The following is a 21349-nucleotide window of genomic DNA, read 5'->3' on the forward strand; positions in this document are numbered from 1 at the left end:
ACTGCGGGAGACATCTTCAAGGGGGTCTGTAGCTCGATGGAAGGTGAAACACACCCACTGGCTCGCTACAGAGTGCCGCTAAATTCCGTGTCCGCGCGCTCCCACGCCGCGGCGTGACGTCACGTGTTTTGAAAATGTCACTGCAATTGGCCGCTGTCCGTCGCCGTTGTTCGCCGTTGCCATCACCCAGTAGTGGACGGGTGGTACACATCTTCTTTAACACCGGCATCCATATACCGTTTAATTTGACGCCCTCCTCCTTTCGGTTGAAATTATTTGGGTGTTTAGCGATTTCGATTGCCTCCTTGTAGAGCCTTTCGTAATATCCGCTTGTGGCCGCTAGTACTTGCGTCTCCTCGAAACGAATATTGTGGTCCCCTGGCTGGAAAGCATGCTCTGCAACAGCTGATCGTTCCGTTTCTCCTCTTCTACAATTTCCCTTGTGCTCTTCCAAACGTTTAGAAACCGTTCTTTCCGTGGTACCCACATAAACATCACCACAGCTGCATGGATCCTATACACTCCAGCTTTTTCCAATGGTTTGCGAGCGTCCTTGGCAGGCTTAAGGTATTCCTGTATCTTCCTGGTGGGCTTGTAAATTACGGTAATATTCCGCTTCGTCAAGATCCTCCATATTCTTTCCGTTACATTTTTAAGAAACGGCAGGAAAACCTTAGATTTTGCAGTAGCCTGTACGTCAGTATGATTTCTGCGTGGCTGCCTCAACGCACGCTTTATTTCGGCGGACGAATATCCGTTCTTCGTTAGTGCATTGTGGAGATGTTCCATCTCAGCGTCGAGCAACTCAGGTTCACTAATGTTCCTAGCTCTGTCCGCTAACTTGATTACACCCCGCTTCTGTTGTGGGTGGTGGTTCGAATCCTGGTGCAAATAACGGTCCGTGTGCGTGGGTTTGCGGTATACTGAGTGGCCGAAAGTACCATTTTCGTTTCTAAAAACAAGCACATCGAGGAAATGTAATTTGCCGTCTACCTCCTCCTCCATTGTGAACTGAATTCTCGTGTTTATACTGTTCAGATGTTCGTGGAACCGGCTTAGTTCCTCCCTACCATGTCTCCATAGCACAAAAGTGTCATCCACGTATGGGAACCATACATTTGGTGTTTTGCTGGCAGTACCTAAGGCCTGTTCTTCGAATTTCTCCATAAAGAAGTTTGCAATTACGGGACTTAGGGGGCTTCCCATAGCCACGCCATCCGTTTGCTCATAAAACTGTTCATTCCACTTGAAATATGTGGTCGTCAAACAACACTTAAACAGTTCTGAAATGTCCGCAGGAAAAATTCGATCCAGCTGTTCCAATACATCATTAAGTGGATGTCTCCCGCAGTGCATGTCTCTCGGAGACGAAACGTTGGGAATCGACACAGAATTCATCAACCGACCACGGCATAACAGCCCGGATAATTATAATGGACATGATATTTCCGGCCGTGAAAGTCTACATTTTAGTATCATGTCTGTGATGCCTTGCAACGTGCTGTTGAGAAGAGATCTCCACCCTCTCGTACTCTTACGGATTTATGGACAGCCCTGCCTGATGTATGGTGGCAGTTCCCTCCAGCACCACGTCAGATATTAGTCGAGTCCATGCCACGTCGTCGTGCGGCACTTCGGCGTGGTCGCTCGGGCAGGTGTACCAGTTTCTTTCACCCTTCCGTGTAGTAGGTTCTCCAGCAACACTGTGTGTTGACAGAATTTGATTTTCACTCCGCAGAGGAGTGTGCGCGAAATGGAACTTCCTGGCAGATTAAAACTTTGTGCCGGACCGAGACTTCCACTCACAGCACTTGCCTGCGAAAGGCAAAGGTCCGAGGTCGAGTTTCGGTCCGGCACACAGTTATAATCTGCCAGGAAATTTCACAGTGTATTGAGTTTCGTAGTTCACTTTGCCACTCCAAGTGCCATCTAGTGGAATCTTGCAAACTAGACAACATACCTCGCGCAGCGCAACCTGTGATTTTGGTGTGCTGAACTGGACTTTCCCGGTCCTTTGTGCACGCAAGTACTGCCGAGTGGCAGCACATGCGTCGTATACCCCGGACACAGCAGCGAAAAGACGTACGTCTCGATCAGAGCGCGTTGTGCATCTCGTAAAGTATTACCGAACAGCAGGTTGTGCTCTTTGTAAAGTGATGCGGTATAAGGAATTTTTTACACAACAAGTTGTATTCCGTCTGCCTCCCGTCCCCCATGCGGATCCTGTATGACCTGATTTCTTTCTCCCATTTGCTCCTTTTCCTCGAACATCCTCTACACTTCCCGCCGACTTGATCCTCCTTATCCCCTGGCTGCTCCTCTCCAACCCCCGAATGCTGCCGCGCCTTCACCGTTGTGTCCCCCCTACCCTCTATCTCTACACACTTCATCTCCTTTCCCGAGGTGGCACCTATCAGCTACCCCTCTCGAATGATGCCCCCTCTCCCTTCATTTATCCCTCCTATCAACTATGATCCTCAACCCCCCTCCCTCCCTCTGTCCTTCTCCCAGGCTCCCTCTCCCCACCCCTTCCATCCTGTTTTTCCTGCACCTCCCCACTCCTTGACTCCATTCTCCCCCCCCCCCCCCCCCAAGTCCTTTTTCTTTTCCCCTCCACTGTCTTCCCCACTCTTTTTCTCGCGTACGCCCTGCTCCCCCCTTTTCCCCCCTCTCATGTGTCCAGGTCCTCCCCCCCCCCCTCTCACCCCATACATGTATGCCTTCGTACTCTATAGTGCAGAGTTTTCCGTGAGTGTTCAGTGTTGTGCGTCCCCTTTTTAAAGTGCTGCGAACAGAAACCACACTGTCCCCATGTTTTTTATTGTGACTGTTATTTCCTAAGTGTTTTTAATCAACATCACTGACCTCTTTGTTTTTTATGTTTTCTTCACAACTTTTTGGCCATGTATCAGTTTTAAACAGTCACGATTTTATCACCTCTTTTTAATGTTATTTCTCCTCATTATGCTTTTTGACTTTATCCGTAGGCTGCAGAGCAGCGTATTACGCTGCTGCCAGCTGTCCTCTGCGGGGGAATCGAAATACAATAAAGAAAAAAAGTATTCCGTCTGATCATTGTGAGTTGAAATAAGGGGAGGGCGTGGAGTTCCCTCGCGCTATAGGCTCAAATGTAGGGAAGCAGGACCAGAGGCGTGGAAGAGAGCTGGGTACACTGCGAATATATCATTACAAATAATATAACACCTCTGATGCATATCACTGTGTTCTCTGGCTATCGATTCCCATCAGCGATGGTTGCAGCGCTGGCTGAGCGACTAGATGGCGCGCGAAATAGCGAGCACGGGCTTCTCAGGAGAAGAGTGGCGCGCGGCAGAGAGAGGATGAAGCACGGCGGGCAGCGGACGCGTTAGGACCAGTGATCTCTACACAAGCTGGATGTAGGAGTCTGGTCTCTGAGTGCAGCACTGCAGCAAGAAACCAGTGATCTCTATACTACCTGGATGTGCCAGACTACAACTCGGCTGCTAGGAAATGTCGCTAGAACACGAAAAGAAAATACTTTTCGATTTCACTCCAACATCAAGCTAATACATCACATGTTGACATAAAGTTCAGAACAATAAATCAGTCTGAAATTCTTTGTCACATAGAGATGGATGGGAATTTGTTTGCCAAACGATAACACGTCGGACGATGCAAAGTACATGAATCTGCAGACACGCAGCCGTTCTGTACTCAGAGACCATACTTCTACATCCAGGTAGTACAGAGATCACTGGTCAGGATGCGACAGGCTATACGCCGAACGGAGCCGCGTCATGGACTCGTGGAGGGCGCGAGTGAATTAGCGTCGAGGGCAGCGGGGCCTGGCGCGCTGCTGTTTGGCGAGGACCAAACACGCCATTACGACTGGCGTCCCGAAGGTGTGGGAGTGCGGAGCGGGAACTACTGCTGCTAGAGTCATGATAATATCATCGTCAGGTGCCGTTTCTGAAAAATTTGTCAGCCGCTGTTCATAAAACTCACGTTCTCGTGTGCTGAAGGGCTCGGGTTGTACGGAATCTTGGGCTGGTTTAGCTGGAAATGTGGCAGTCTTTTGGTATGCTCCTGAGTTGCGTCTTAGTGGGCAAATGAAAAGCACTGTGACTAAAATTAACAGGCGTTTTGCATCTGTGCTAACACTCTTTTGTACTCTGTGTCCACTTCCCATGTACTTAAACTTATTGAGTATTTTGAAACATCCAAAATTTAGAGTGTCTCAGGGCCCGTTGAACTGTCTATTTCAGGCCGGTGTGGCCGTGCGCTTCTAGGCGCTTCAGTCTGGAACCGCGTGACCGCTACGGTCGCAGGTTCGAATCCTGCCTCGGGCATGGATGTGTGTGATGTCCTTAGGTTAGTTAGGTTTAAGTAGTTCTAAGTTCTAGGTGACTGATGACCTCAGAAGTTAAGTCACATAGTGCTCAGAGCCATTTGAACCATTTGAACTGTCTATTGTGTGGCTGTAGTGATGGCGCAGTGGTTGTTATTTCTAAAATATTTCAATTCAACGATTGCGACTGACATAGGCCTGTGAACTATTTTTGGAAAGGAAATTTTCCATATGATCTATTGGTTGATATGTGAGTGGTTGGAGCTGCCTGGTTGAAATATTCTCTGTTGTTATTCTTCTTACGGCCGTCCTTAACACGTACTGCCAGTGCCGCCATATGCGTTGTTTTTCAGTAACTTGTGGCAGTAAAGTGGTTTATGTCTAGCCTCCAGTCGCACCTCTACGTTTAACTTGTTAACACTGAATCTTTTTAAAGCCTGTTATGAAACAGGTGTTAAGGCCTTACTCATTGACCAAGTCATAACCTTATGTCTGATTAAGTATCAAGCAGATAGTACCCTTATCCTTTCATGTGACTGGCTGGACTTAAGTGTAGTGTATCGGGCTGTGTCATCAGTGCTGAAGGCACCGGTTAATCCAACAGAAGCTCCCAAGCACCTGTCGTTGCTCAGGAAAATTGATAGCCTGCTTAGTTTAGTATTTCGTGTATTGTGAAGTTAAAACGGCTGGTGCTGATTTAAATTGGTCAATTGAATGGGGAATTTAAAGACGGCTAAGTGCTGAGTCAAACTTAAAATTTAATCTGTTTGTTAAATGATTGAAATAGTTAGCTCCTTGGGCATTCCAATATTTAACTGCTTATTTAGTTGGAAAGTTTGAACGGCTGGTGTTAGTCCAAATTGTGAATTCAAAGGCGGCTAAGCGCCGTGTTAAACTCCATGTTTTGTCTGTTTGCTCACTCTTTAAACCATTGGTAAACATGTTTTATATTGTAGGTAGTTTTCAATTTAAGCGGCTACTACCAGTTCAAATAGGGATGCCGAGTTAAAGTGTTTCAAAATTTCAGTATGGCAACAAATCTAACCAGCCCACCTCTGCATTGCTTTGATGTCTTCCTTCAATACAACCTGTTGCGCATCCCAAACACTCGAAGAGGACTAAGTAATGGGCCGCGCTAGCGTCCTATATGCTGTCTCCTTTACAAATGAACCACACTTTCCTAAAATCCTCCTAATAAACCGAAGCCTTTCCTACTACCGTCCTTACATGCTCATTCCATTTCATATCGCTTTGAAACGTCAAATCCAGATATTTAATCGCCGTGACTCTGTCAAGGAGCGCACTACTAATAATGTATTCGAACATTATGGGTTTGTTTTTCCTACCCATCTACATTAACCTAAATTTTTCTGCATTTAGAGTTAGCCGCCATTCATCACAAAAATTATAATTGTTTTCTAAGTCACCTCGTATCCTCCTACAGTCACTCAACGACGACACCTTCGCATGAACCACAGCATCATCAGCAAATAGCCGCACACTGGTGCTTACCCCGTCCGTCAGATCATTTATGTGTATCGAAAACAACGGCGGTCCTAACACGCTGCCTGTGGCACTGCCGACGATACCCTTGTCTGTGACGAACATTCGCCATGGATGACAACAAAGATCCACTGCAATAAGCGACTTTGACAATGTGCAGTGCCTGAGCGCGAGGGTACAGGAAGCAAAGAAGCTGATCTACTGTTCGCATGCATCTTACGTATATATCGAAAATGATTTAAGGACGGTGAAAAACGAGTAGCCGACAGGTTGTTGGTTATCCACGCGTCAACCAACGTGGAGGGTTCTCCACTCTGTAAAGTAGGATCGGCGGCGATCTGAGGTAGATTTGATCACAGAGCATGAGGCTAGTGCAGGCTGAAGTGTTTCAGAACACTCCCCTCAGCGCACATCTTTGAAAATGGGGATCCACAGCACACCACTCCTATATTTTCCCATGTTAATCCAGCAACATCATCGATTACACGAAGCGAAATATAGTGTGAGGAGGCCTATGCGAGAGGCGTTCAATGAATTCGAAAGTAAAGTTCTATGTACTGACATGGCAGAAAATCCTAAGAAATTTTGGTCTTACGTCAAAGCGGTAGGTGGATCAAAACAAAATGTCCAGACACTCTGTGACCAAAATGGTACTGAAACAGAGGATGACAGACTAAAGGCCGAAATACCTAGTGTCTTTTTCCAAAGCTGTTTCACAGAGGAAGACTACACTGTCGTTCTTTCTCTAGATTGTCGCACAGATGACAAAATGGTAGATATCGAAACAGATGACAGAGGGATGGAAAAACAATTAAAATCGCTCAAAAGGGGAAAGGCCGCTGGAACTGATGGGATACCATTTCGATTTTACACAGAGTACGCGAAGGAACTTGCCCCCCTTCTTGCAGCGGTGTACCGTAGGTCTCTAGAAGAGCGTAGCGTTCCAAAGGATTGGAAAAGGGCACAGGTCATACCCGTTTTCAAGAAGGGACGTCGAACAGACGTGCAGAACTATGGACCTATATCTCTAACGTCGATCAGTTGTAGAATTTTGGAACACGTATTATGTTTGAGTATAATGACTTTTCTGGAGACTAGAAATCTACTCTGTGGGAATCAGCACGGGTTTCGAAAAAGACGTTCGTATGGAACCCAGCTCGCGCTATTCGTCCACGAGACTCAGAGGGCCATAGACACGGGTTCCCAGGCAGATGCCGTGTTTCTTGACTTCCGCAAGGCGTTCGATACAGTCCCCACAGTCGTTTAATGAACAAAGTTAGAGCATATGGACTATCAGACCAATTGTGTGATTGGATTGAAGAGTTCCTAGATAACAGAACGCAGCATGTCATTCTCAATGGAGAGAAGTCTTCCGAAGTAAGAGTGATTTCGGGCGTGCCGCAGGGGAGTGTCGTAGGACCGTTGCTATTCACAATATATATAACTGACCTTGTAGATAACATCGGAAGTTCACTGAGCCCTTTTGCGGATGATGCTGTAGTATATCGAGAGGGTGTAACAATAGAAAATAGTACTGAAATGCAGGAGGATCTGCAACGAATTGACACGTGGTGCAGGGAATGGCAATTGAATCTCAATGTAGACAAGTGTAATGTGCTGCGAATACATAGAAAGAAAGATCCTTTATCATTTAGCTATAATATAACAGGTCAGCAACTGGAAGCAGTTAATTCCATAAATTATCTGGGAGTAGGCATTAGGAGTGATTTAAAACGGAATGACCATATAAAATTAATCGTCGGTAAAGCAGATGCCAGACAGATTCATTGTAATAATCCTAAGGAAATGCAGTCCGAAAACAATGGAAGTAGGTTAAAGTACACTTGTTCGCCCACTGCTTGAATACTGCTCATCGGTGTGGGATCCGTACCAGGTAGGGTTGATAGAAGAGATAGAGGAGATCCAACGGAGAGCAGCGCGCTTCGTTAGAGGATCATTTAGTAATCTCGAAAGCGTTACGGAGATGATGGATAAACTCCAGTGGAAGACTCTGCAAGACAGACGCTCAGTAGCTCGATACAGGCTTTTGTTGAAGTTTCGAGAACATACCTTCACCGAGGAATCAAGCAGTATGTTGCTGCCTCCTACGTATATCTCGCGAAGAGGCCATGAAGATAAAGTCAGAGAGATTAGAGCCCACACAGAGGCATACCGACAGTCTTTCTTTCCACGAACAATACGAGACTGGAACAGAAGGAAGAACCGATAGAGGTACTCCGCCACGCACCGTCATGTGGCTTGGGAAGTATGAATGTAGGTGTAGATGTAGATTACTACTGAAATAGGCACTGGATCATCGAGCTAGGATTCTGGATCAATGTGAACTTGTCACCTCGTTGCATAAAATCCCCGGTACTTGTTACACCAGGTCGCTGATCGTGCCCAGATACGTCACCCAGGCTAACGCTTGCTCTATACATGCACCTTGCCATCGATGCAGGCCAGGAACGACAGTATTATACTACAGGGTACATAGACTTCCATGGAACCAGTTGTAGTAATCATTGGCAGCACGTCAGTTGTTGACTACGTGACAATACTGCGTACCACCCGCGCCGCCTCATGCCTTATGTCTTCCCCACCGGCGATGACATTTTCCATAAGGATAACAAAGCCACAGTCATGTTACCGTCGTTTGATAGGCATGATGGTGATCTCACGTTGATGTGTTAGCCACTACAGACGCCTGATCTGAAAGCGATGGAACTCGTCCGTGTCACTGTTGGGCTGTCGCGAGATTATGTCAAGCCCAGAGTAAAGTAGCCCCGTAATTCACCGTAACTGCGCTATCTCGGTGCAGACATATTGCGCCACCGCCCCCCGGAAACCTATGAAAATTGTCGAACCCATGCCACGCAAAATGACGATCGTATTGCGTTAGAAAGGAGGAGCCACACGCTACTAAGCAGTTCTTCGTAACGATTTGGCTTATCAGTGTATTTCTTCCGTTCTTCCGGACCTTTTGTGTCTAAATAAATTTCTCTTTTGTGTAGCTGCTATGAGTTTCCTCTGCTTATTGAGACCTTTCAAAGCATACGCACTGGATTCGCTTTCTTTCCATCTAAACCTCGATTGCCTTTCCAAATCTGGTTTCCCATTAAGTCTAAGCATTTACATGTGCATTGGTCCTAAGCGATTTCCCTACGTTTCAAGCAGTGTCCAGCTTTGACAACCATACAGTATACAGCAGGACACTTCACGTGAATTTCTTGACGAATGGTGCTTTTTTCTGTGGTAAAAAGCTTGTTTAGCAACAGCTGTGTTCTTTCAGTGAAAGGACCTTTTGGTGTTGCAAATCTTTTCCTGATTTGCATAATGCAAATGTTATATTCAATAATTAAAGTGCCTAAGTCAATTACATTATCACTGTTTCGCCTCTTATTTCTTTCCGTTTTAACGTTAGGCGTCCTTCTCAATTTTATTTTCTTATTATCATAATTTTCTGATATTCATTTACGGTTCAATTTTTTGATAATTATTGCCAATTCTGAAAGAAGCTTTTACGATGTAGTTCTACGAAGAATTTGAAAATTGTATGGTAGGTCGAATAACGAGGGCCTCTGCACAGGAAAGAAATGTGTGGCACTGGAAACCATAAGGTCACAAAGCACAGAAACCAAGTTTTGAGAAAAACATATGTTTGTGAAAATCAAGTTTATATAGAAACCACCAGGCTTTGAGGTGTATACTAGGAACCTTCTCCACGACAAATGTTCTAAAAATTACTAATAAAGAAGAGCTACTAAATGCGCCACACACACACAATAATGACCTATTGCAAGACTTCATGGTCCTCGTTATCATCATCCTCATTAAGCACATTCTGTGACTAGGGGTTCAGATGAAACTGCCGCTACACCTAAGATTATGAAGTTCTACCTCAGCGCCCGCTGATTCTCTCGCATAGACTGTATGACCTGCACAAATATTTTTTTTTAAACCGAATTTTTAAGTTGTTCACAAATTACAGTACCTTTTAAACTTTCCATGCTAATTGAGGTCATAGGAAGATGGTCTCTTCTGAATGTACCTCTGAAAAAAAAAAAAAACCGACTCTGTTAGTTGGAGTGCAAGGTTTTTGTTAATCATGCCTTTTGCGTTCTTCTTGTCATATGTCCCCGTAGTCTTTCATCCCCTGACACGTGTTTCTTTATATCTAACCGTGAAGGGAAATACCAGTTTTCATAGATATAGTTTAAATTTTTTTCTGACAGAGAAATTTTTTCTTAAAAATTTCGATTCCCTGTTTCACCCCATTAGGATCCTGCAGAAAGTGTCCGTCTATAAGCTGGTCGTAGGTTGTGTTCCAAAAATGGACAGCACAGAGACAGAAGTGATGAGACTTTCTTCAAGGCCTGACCATCATTTTGCAGGACAATGCTCAAGCACGTACAGTGCAAGCTGTTACTGATTTGTTTGACTGATGGGGCTGCTAAGTGCTATACCACCTACTACACTCCCCTGAGTTAAGCCCTCTTGAGTTCAACTCGATTTCTAAACTGAAGGGAACACTTCACGGCATTCGCGTCAGAACTGCTACAAATTCGTCGGGCTATAGACCACGCCGCTCGAACTGTCAACACAACTGGCACTGCTAAGAGTATCCTACGATTTCCACATCGCTGGCAACGGGTTATACACAATGCCGGTGACTACTTTGAAGGTCAGTAAAACTTTGAAACATGTACCTATTTTGTACGAGCTGTAAATAAATAGTTGCCACTATTAAAGTTCCAAACCTCGTATATGAAAACTACTACTTTAGTATTCTGTTAGATAACACCAGAACCCTCGATTCCTTAAAAGCATCGGTCTCACACGTACGAAAGAGCTTCAAACGTTTGATTACTTTACAGGTGAGTTATGTGTTAAAAATTTGACGATACGTATGTAAAACCGTTGTGGCTGAAGGTTGGTTTTATTAGTCTCGGATCATGTACTGGCTGAGTATAGTCTGGGTAAACTGTGCTCCGTTTTAATAAAAGCTAGTTTTTCACGCTGGCAATTCTAGCAATAGCGCAAAACTTTAATCTGCATTCTCTGGGAAAGTGCACAGTACCCCCTAGCACGCCTGTGGTTTCTTTTGTGTTGGCAGAAGAGCCAACACCGTGTTACGAGTAGAGGCCGAAATGCACACGTTTTAGCTCACGCAGGCTGGCGTGAGGAGGGAAGAACTATACTGACGTGAGGTCTGGAACATGACAAGGAATGAGAATTCAGAAAGCTGACGTAATTAGTTTCATATTTAACTTTAATCCATTAATAATGAACGTCGCTCTTGGCGGTACATGATTCACAATATTATCTGTTCAGAATACATTCATGAAGTAATTATAGTAACAGAATATGGCGCCTTGCTAGGTCGTAGCAAATGACGTAGCTGAAGGCTATGCTAAACTGTCGTCTCTGCAAATGAGAGCGTATGTAGACAGTGAACCATCGCTAGCAAAGTCGGCTGTACAACTGGGGCGAGAGCTAGGAAGTCTCTGTAGACTAGACCTGCCTGCAGTTCACCACCGGCAATGGAGGGTGAAGCTTTGACAATGCCAGCCACTCGTGCTGGCGAAACATCAGAAAAATCATTAGATGAACGTCGGCCGAAGAACCCGAGACAGAAGCCAATAGGCAGTTTGTCACTCTGCATGGTGTTCAAAAAGCAATTCCCATGTAGCATTGAATGGTGCGACTTCTTCACTTAATCTTTTTTTGAACCACTGTATAGTGTGGTGTTCCTAATTCAGAACGTAAATTTAATTTAACTGTTGTGTCTAGACAAGACAGCCTAGACACAATGAGAGGAAGCCGAAAGGCACGCGCTTAAACTCACGCAGGCTGGCGTGAGGTCTGAAACAGGATACGTAATGAATGCTATAAAGAAAAGTATGTAGCTTCTGGAATACTTAACTTAAATTGTTATCAATGGAGAGACGTCTACAGATGTTAAAGTAACCTCTGGCGTGCCACAGGGGAGTGTTATGGAACCATTGCTTTTCACAATATATATAAATGACCTAGTAGATAGTGTCGGAAGTTCCATGCGGCTTTTCGCGGATGATGCTGTAGTATTCAGAGAAGTTGCAGCATTAGAAAATTGTAGCGAAATGCAGGAAGATCTACAGCGGATAGGCACTTGGTGCAGGGAGTGGCAACTGCCCCTTAACATAGTCAAATGTAATGTATTGCGAATACATAGAAAGAAGGATCCTTTATTGTATGATTATATGATAGCGGAACAAACACTGGTAGCAGTTACTTCTGTAAAATATCTGGGAGTATGCGTGCGGAACGATTTGAAGTGGAATGATCATATAAAATTAATTGTTGGTAAGGCGGGTACCAGGTTGAGATTCATTGGGAGAGTGCTTAGAAAATGTAGTCCATCAACAAAGGAGGTGGCTTACAAAACACTCGTTCGACCTATACTTGAGTATTGCTCATCAGTGTGGGATCCGTACCAGTTCGGTTTGACGGAGGAGATAGAGAAGATCCAAAGAAGAGCGGCGCGTTTCGTCACAGGATTATTTGGTAACCGTGATAGCGTTACGGAGATGTTTAATAAACTCAAGTGGCAGACTGCAAGAGAGGCCCTCTCCATCGCGGTGTAGATTGCTCGCCACTTTTCGAGAGGGTGCGTTTCTGGATGAGGTATCGAATATATTGCTTCCCCCTACTTATACCTCCCGAGGAGATCACGAATGTAAAATTAGAGAGATTAGAGCGCGCACGGAGGCTTTCAGACAGTCGTTCTTCCCGCGAACCATACGCGACTGGAACAGGAAAGGGAGGTAATGACAGTGGCACGTAAAGTGCCCTCCGCCACACACCGTTGGGTGGCTTGCGGAGTATAAATGTAGATGTAGGTGTAGAATCCACAATCGGTGAAGATTGGTCTTGTTGATACAGTATTATCATCTCAATATAACTTGGTGATGGCGCCTTGCTAGGTCGTAGCAATTGACTTAGCTAAAGGCTATGCTAACTATCGTCTCGGCAAATGAAAGCGTATTTGTCAGTGTGGCGTCGTTAGCAAAGTCGGCTGTACGACTGGGGCGAGTGCTAGTACGTCTCTCTAGACCTGCCGTGTGGCGGCGCTCGGTCTGCGATCACTGACAGTGGCGACACGCGGGTCCGACGTATACTACCGGACCGCGGCCGATTTAAAAGCTACCACCTAGCAAGTGTGGTGTTTGGCGGTGACACCACATTAACACAGTTGCTATTGCTGGCAGACTGTGGCAGTCCGACTTCCTCGCTGTAGCGGAACCCTGCTGCAGCCTTCATTTTCTTTTCTCCTCCTGTTCCCTCATCGCCCCTTCAGCCTCTCTCGCCGTGGCGTTCGGAGCGCTGGCCAGGAGCGCGGCCATAGCGCTCTCGTTGTTTCGCCAGGCCTGGTCTAAATTGTGCCAGCTAACTTTCCTTAAAATACATAGAGTTCAATCAATATCTTTCTTCAGTTTAGTTCGAAAATTATTTCCTTAAGTAATGTTAACGTTCTCTTTGTTTTACGAAGGATAGTGAAAATATGAGAAATGTTCTCAAATACAGTTTTGAATATGATCTGTTAATGTATACACAGGATTTGAAAGATTTTCCTGCACGAAACGCTTGTTGGAAGTACCTTGCATGGTGGAACAGATTCTGTCAACCTACAGACTATAAGGTCTGTAGGTTGACAGAATCTGTTCCGCCAGTGGAGGCGCGCCTGTTTGGTGAAATATCCACTCCCTCGCCTCCTTACGACTCATCGCCTGTCGCGGGCGGCTCTTGCTCCTATCCTAGGGCGAGGGGGCGTGTCTCAGCCCGACTGAGTCGAGCGCTCTGTCAGCCGAGCCGGCGCTGACGTACGGCGTAGTAGGAGGTCCAGGAAACTGTGGTGTCACCGCCAGACACCACACTTGCTAGGTGGTAGCCTTTAAATCGGCCGCGGTCCGTTAGTATACGTCGGACCCGCGTGACACCACTATCAGTGATTGGAGGGTGAAGCTTTGACAATGCCAGCCACTCGTGCTGGCGAAACATCAGAAAAATCATTAGATGAACGTCGGCCGAAGAACCCGAGACAGAAGCCAATAGGCAGTTTGTCAACAAGTGGCCACGAAAGCCTCAACAATTTTGTACCATGCAGAGTGCTTAATATACCGTAGCACTATTAAGAGTTGGAAAAACTTTCACTGGGACACCGTTATAACACCCGGCACTAAGGCGATGTGGTCAGGGGAAAGCTGAGTCAACGGAAGATAGAGCAGTTGTGAGGTTTGGATGTCAGAAGATCAACTGTCTACGCTGTAAATAACTTTGGTTTAATGTTGCAATCTTATCAGAGAAATACACGCATTTACACAGTCTACAATGTGACAATGTTACGACACTTGTCAAACGAATGCATCTCGTCCTCAGAAAGTGAAGTAATCCTAAACCCCAATCTTAACTAGAAGTTTCTTTACAAAATTATTCTTTCGACTACGTCATGATGTTGGATAGTACTACGATAAATCATCTGATTCCGGTTCAAAGTTTGGTTCTATTTAGGATGACAATCAAGTCTACGGAGGATGGTTAGTTTTGTCACAAGTTGAGCAAAAGTGTAGCCAAGGTCGCTCGAGTTTACGGTGGACGCAAGGTGGGGAACCGAAACGTTTACGCCTCTGCGTGCGGTATTTAACTTAGCTGCGATGAGCTGTCGTCTGCATGGCTGCTCTCATCCCCTAAAATTCCTGTAAAAACTAATTAAGCCTTTGCTGATTTTTCCATTAGAAACTCTCCCTCTGTTTCTCATTTTGCAAAAAAAACATTTGTTCATCCCTAGTCCTGGAATATGGCGATATGCATGCACATGACTGGAGCGGCGTGCATTGTAAAATGCCCTCTCAGTTCTCTCAAGGACAATTAACTAACTGGCTGGTTCGTTTCTCCACTGTGGGAGCTCAACGACTCTACAGCTAATATCTAGCTGAATGTCAGCTGCAGTGAACAAAGTTCATTCAAATTTCTCCTCATCGTTGTACAGAGCGTTATGCGCCCCTTTCTGCACTTGACGCCAGTTCAGGGAAGAGTCCCCACAAAATTTCGCTTTCATCTTTCTCGTAGCCGAACTCTCTCCCCACCTGGGTTCTTTCATTCTGCACGTCATGGCTTTTTTCGACCAATAAGAGAGTTCCTCTTATTTTGTGGAAACTCTAACAACGCAAGAGCCCTGCCATTGAACTGCATCGAAGTCTCGGCACTTTACTCTTTCCTAGTTCGTTTCCGTCAATTGGATGTTTCGTGGCCACTCACATGTGTACCATTCACTGTTCATGTGATCAACTGCATCACTGGATTTGTTCATATCCATTTGGAATTCCGAAACGTAGTTTTCTAAAGCTTCCTTTTGTCCTACTTCTGGTGGCCCATTACTTGGTCTGCAGTATGCGTCACTTTTCCAGTCGCTGACTCCCGCCGCGGCAATCCCTGTAAGACAGGCTGTTCCAGCTCGTCGGCTCCGTTGTGAGCCGCGGAGCGCTCCCTGCTCCAGGGACCCGCGTCGCTCGCTGTGGCCATTCAAGTGGGCCGGCACGTGGCACGGCTGGCTGAGGCAGGCGGCAAGGCAAGCGTTTTGATGTGCCAGCTGCGTCTTACAAGATCGACAACCTCATACTCTTAGCTGCTAATACGATGTTCAGGAAATAAATAAGAAACAACTGTTTTACAAGGAATTGCATATTAAATTTATTGGGTCTCTGTAGCTTGACATTTTCTTTTCGTTAAAAGATCGGAAATATCAGGCGTCAAAGTGTTCGCAGCGTTAATGCGGAGGATGGCCTTCATTGTTGCACCCTGAACAAACGATCGTTCCTTACTTTTTAGTGTTTTCATTGCTGAGAAAAGCTGCTCACAAGAATACGTAGATCCAAACATGCACATGATCTGAGCGGCATTGTTGTGAAGCTTGGGAAATGTTTTTTGCTGTAATGAACGATACCATCGTGACAAATCCAACGTGTTGTAGTACCTCTCTTTCAACAAAGTTGAATTTTGCAAATCAACAATCTGCAATTGAAGTGACTATGACCAGTCATCGGGGGAAAATGAAAAAGGGGTGCTGTACACCTTAAGTTCCATTTCCAAACTAGTGAGGTCTCGGAATCGTGTTTCAGACGACGTGATGAGCTGCTTTAACTTTGCTTGGTAATCGCCGAAAGTATTATCTTCAAGTAGTTTTATAGAAGCAAGATGATTGAAGAACGTTAAATGTCCATTACTCATCTGCCTGTCAAATAAATATAACTTTTCCATGAACGCTTTGATCTGGTCGTGCATATCAACGATTAGCTGCCCTTTGCCCTGCAATGACAAATTTAAATTATTCAGATGCATAGTTATGTCAGCTAGGAACGCCAGGTCTGATATCCATTTTGTATCATTCAGACAACGCATTTCTTCCCCTTTCATTTCGAGAAAAAGGGATAGTTCCTCACGAATGGCAAAGAAAACATCAAGAATTTTTCCCCTACTCAGCCAACGAACTGTATTGTGGTAAGGTATATCCCCATATTGCGCTTCAATATCTCTCAAGAATCCTTTGAATAGGTGATGATTCATTGCGTGACGGCGTACAAAATTCACACACTTCGCTATATATTTCATTACGCCACCTAGCTCTACTGTTTCAGCACACAGTGCCTCTTAGTGAATAAAACAATGAAGAGTCAAAATGTCTTTCCGGAATTCCTCCCTGAGTTTTTATTTTTCAAACGAGAAGCAAAACCTTGGTGACGCCCGATCATTTCTGGTGCACCGTCTGTCGCTACAGAATGGAGCTTATCCCACGGCAAATTCATATTGTCCACTGATTCGCAAACAGCTTCAAAAATGTCACGTCCTGTTGCGGTGTAATCGAGTGGTACCACATTCAAGAGTTCTTAAGTTGCTTGCAGCTCCATGTCGACACCACGCACATAGACTGCAAGCTGAGCACAGTCCGATATGTCTGTGCTTTCGTCAAGCGTAGCGAAAATGCAACAAAGCTTCCCGCCTTTTTCCTGGGCTCTCTCTAAATCCGTTGCCATATCCAGAATTCGACGAGACATTGTTTGTTTCCAAGGGAGATGCAGGCAATTGAAGGGGTTTGCCTGTCGAAGCAAACATTCTGCAATTGCTACCATGCACGATTTTACGAGTTGTCCCATCGAAAAAGGCTTGCCATTCGACGCAATGATGTGAGCGACCCTGCAGCTTGCTCGAATTGCAGATTCATTAGTGTTTTCTCCGCTCTCATTCACCTGAAAATTATAAACGTTTACAGAACACAAAGTATGTTGCATGTTTTGATACCCTCCGTATTACGAGGAGACGTAAGTTTAAAAACGTTTTCGTATGTCGTTCTTAAGCCTGGCTACCAGTTCTCTACGTGCAACACCTTCTACCTGATCGTAGTGCGCTGCATGAAGACGTGTATAATGTCGTTATATATTGTACCTCTTCGCAGAATTAAATACTTTATGACATACAACACACTGCGGACGACCATCCCTCTCAATGAATAGAAAGGTATCCTCCAATAGAGGTACAGGGCTCCCGCGGCTAGTCATAGCTGTCATTGAACACGGATTATTACGGCTGCATGCGGCAAGGGGGCCGTGAGTTAGCTTTCCCCCTCCACGCGGGCTCCGAGCTGCCGCAGTGAGCGCTCCGGAGCGCTCCGGCTCCCTGGAGCTCGGTTGGAACAGCCTGCTGTAAGAGCTTTTCGTGGTGCCTCCCGTGGTGCGATCTCTGTTTGTTTCACCTTCTGCTCATTGACATGCATTATACAGGAGTGGTGTGTTAATACCATCGATTGAGTGTCATCCCTTTTGCATTACATACTTATGGGCAAATCTGCTCATTACCGGCGAATTAATTATCATATTCACCTTCCTGTTACAATGTATAAAATTCTTATGTAAGGTGCGAAACTGATCTTCATTTGTTCTGCCACCTTACACAGTGACAAAATCTTTTATGGTCGACATCACCAATTATTTTATTTCTCAAGTCTTTTAATGCAAGGGGAGAATGACTGAAAAATTTCGTCATGTCTCCTCAAAGAGGTTTCAAGACTTAGCAAGTTGAAGATTGATTTCAGTTTACTTGTTAGACCGTTCTCCCTTGTGGCTACTGATGTACCTCCTCATTATCTCCTCCTCGAGCTGATAGACGTACAGTGTGTGACACTCGAACCCAACAGTCGGGTTTAACAGATTTTAATTCGCGAAACGCCATGTGTTTGTGTCATGACGAACCATAGTTCCGGATCTATTATATACTACCTTAGCGCCCGCTGCTTCGCTCGCGTAGACTGTATGGACTGCACAGGTGTTTTCTGGTTTTCTTTAATCAAATATTTGTGTTGTTCGCAAACTGCAGCACCTCCTAGATTTTTCACGCAAGTTGAGGCCATAGAAGCATGGTGTTTTCCGGAGATACTTCTCACCAAAGAGAAAGTCTGATAACTGGAGTCCAAAGTTTTTGTTAATTATGCCTTTTGCGCTCTTTCATCCCCTAACACGTATTTCTTCATGTCTAACAGAGAAGTGAAATACCATCTAGCGTTTAAACCAGAAAGGAACCACCTGCAAGTTCCACCAACCTTCCCGTCTCCGCCGCTGTGAGTGATCACAAACTGTGTTCTAAAGATGCCGAGTAGCACACAAAAGAAGCTAAGAACTTCCGTGGTCCATGAGCCATAAATTCTCCTGGTTATACGCCCCACCTACCAAGATTTCACTTCCATCACCCTTCGGTCCTTCTATCCTGAAAACAAACCGTCATCAACAGTTTCAGTTGCCGCCTTTTTAATTTGTACCATATTCTTTTAGATGTGTTAATTATTCAGGATGAGGAAAATAAAACTGGCTTGGAAAATACTTGTGCGCCTTAAGACAGGCAGCACAACTTACATCATTTGCACATGGTGCAGTTGATTTCCCTGTCTCAAGGCGCATGAAATAATTTCCAGGCCAGTTTTATCCATTCCACAGTGTACATTACTTTACTTTTATTACAACTGATCTTTAGGTGACGCTAAAAACTTTCATTTTCATATCCATTCATTAGTCGTTCAATTTTATCTTCACTAGAAGCAAGCAGTTCAGTCTGACCACCAAATCGAAGGCAGTTGATGTATGTTCCTTTAATACATAATTCTTTTTCCTCTTACCAGTTTAAGGATATGAAAACTCCCTTAGGTTTGCTGAGAATAGTTTCCTTTATAAGGCATTTACCAACCCTGGCTACTCTTTCGACACTGAACTTGTCACTATCCTAACCTAGGGAAAGTTCCTAACTACACTACAGATATGCTGAATTAGTGCCTTATGTCACGCGGGATATTAGCATATTTTTGTATGAATCTCAGACAAAAGCTTTCTTAATCTCTAAACCAAAACACCGGTCTGAGACACCTTCAGGGTTTTTTAAATGTATCGTATGTCAACACTGTTCTGTTTGTCGCTCTTCCCTCCACAGCACCTTCTCGTTGGCAAATCATTTACGTAGCAGAGCACTGCGGTTCAGTTTGCGCTTTCTCCTCGTCAGGTATATATTAATTTCATAATATTTATAGGTCAATACGAGCACGTGCTCCGAATTATATGCAAACTGGCTCGGTATTTCTCACAGGATGTTTAGTATTACATGTAACTTATTTTATTTATTTTTTTCAATAGGAGAGGTAAGAGGCTGCCATTAGCTCTTTTTCATTCAGTTATAAACATAAGTTGTGTAAACAGCTTCAGATACTACTTGTACTATTCGAAGAAACCTATTGTTAAAAGTATGACCTCATTGGCTCTCACTCCTATGGAACCACACACCAGACGATGGCTCAGCATTCCCAGTTTGCCCTGTGATATCAAGGACATCACACGGCAAGAAATCTGTGAAGGGGAATGTATTGCACAGGAGATGGTCAAGTTCCAACCGATAAACTAGAGAAGAGGAAGACCTGCTCTAAGTGTACATCTTCCAAAGACTGGAAGCCTTCCTACAAGTCTGTACAATGCAACGAGCCGACACGTTGGAGTATAGTAAGAAAGTGTGCACCACACATGAAGGGCTTATTTCAATAGTGGTACAAGTCCATTTTTGTTCCTTCTGAGATACAGAGTCCAAAAGTCAAATGCGCGCTGAAAAATCTGCAGTTGAGATACTAGAAATATTCAAGTATATATATACTAAAACTGCAGCTGTGATACCAGAAATATTCAAGTATATATACTTAAATATTTCTGGTATCACAACTGACGATTTTTCAGCGCGCATTTAACTTGAGGACTCTGTACCTCAGAAGGAACAAAAATGGACTTGTACCACTACTGAAATAAGCCCTTCATATGCAGTCAGTAATGAATAACTGCCGGTTTTCGTTAACAATTACAATAACAGTCTTCAGTAAAAATGGAGCACAATATCTGTGTGGCAACTTCTGTTAATTTTGAATAAATAAAACTTAAATGATACACAATCTCATATTTCAAACAAAAAGAACAAAAATACTATCGGGAACACATAAATCATGAAAAGTGATAAAGCTATAAAATAAAACAATTGAAAATGGATGTTGGAATACCAGCAATATAAGGGAAAGATAGATTGCTACTCACTGTAAAAACTGCATGTTGAGTTGGAGACAGACACAACGAAAAGACTGTTACACATTTTCTTTTCTTCAGAAAAGCAAACACACACACACACACACACACACACACACACACACACATGGAGGGCCATTCCGGTCCGAGCTGCCGGAGATGGCAGTCATGTGTGCGGGAGGGGCGCGAATGAATGTGTGTGTGTGTGTGTGTGTGTGTGTGTCTGTGTGTGTGTATGTGCGTGTGTGTGTGTTTGCTTTTCTGAAGAAAAGATAGTGTGTAACAGTCTTTTGGTTGTGTCTGTCTCCAACTCAACGTGCTTTACACTGAGCAGCAAGTTATCTTTTTTTGCATTATAAATCTATGAAATAATATATGAAGAAAAAATCAGGTCTCTCAGGCTGGATATTTCTAATTATGTACTATCGACCTATGTTCTATTTAAGACTTAGCACCTATGAAAAGCAGGTAAAGTCGTACTCGTTACTCTGTTGATTTATTTCATTCAGGCCTTGCAAATAGTCCATAGCGTTATATCCACTCGCAGTTCCTTTGAGTGTTCGGAATCCAATATCGTCGACGGTGAGGTGGTAATGATTTAAATGAATAACTTGAACGCTACAGAGAAGAGATTGGTAATTGTATAGTTTTTCTTTTCCATAGATAATCAAGCTCTGGTCTTCTGAAACAGTTCAGTAAGGCTTTGATCGTAGCTAACGTCTGAATATAAGGGCGTGTGTCGTTGGCAAAGTTGACTGCGAAACGGGAAAGGAGCGCCACGTTTATGGCGAAAGTGGGTTGTGCAGGAGCGCGTCTTCTATCGAAAGCTTAGGACTGTTTAATGTGGGAGCATGTCGGCAGCCTGACCGCAGGTACATATTGCGCT

Source organism: Schistocerca serialis, chromosome 7, assembly GCF_023864345.2.
Source record: "Schistocerca serialis cubense isolate TAMUIC-IGC-003099 chromosome 7, iqSchSeri2.2, whole genome shotgun sequence".
Lineage (NCBI taxonomy): Eukaryota > Metazoa > Arthropoda > Insecta > Orthoptera > Acrididae > Schistocerca > Schistocerca serialis.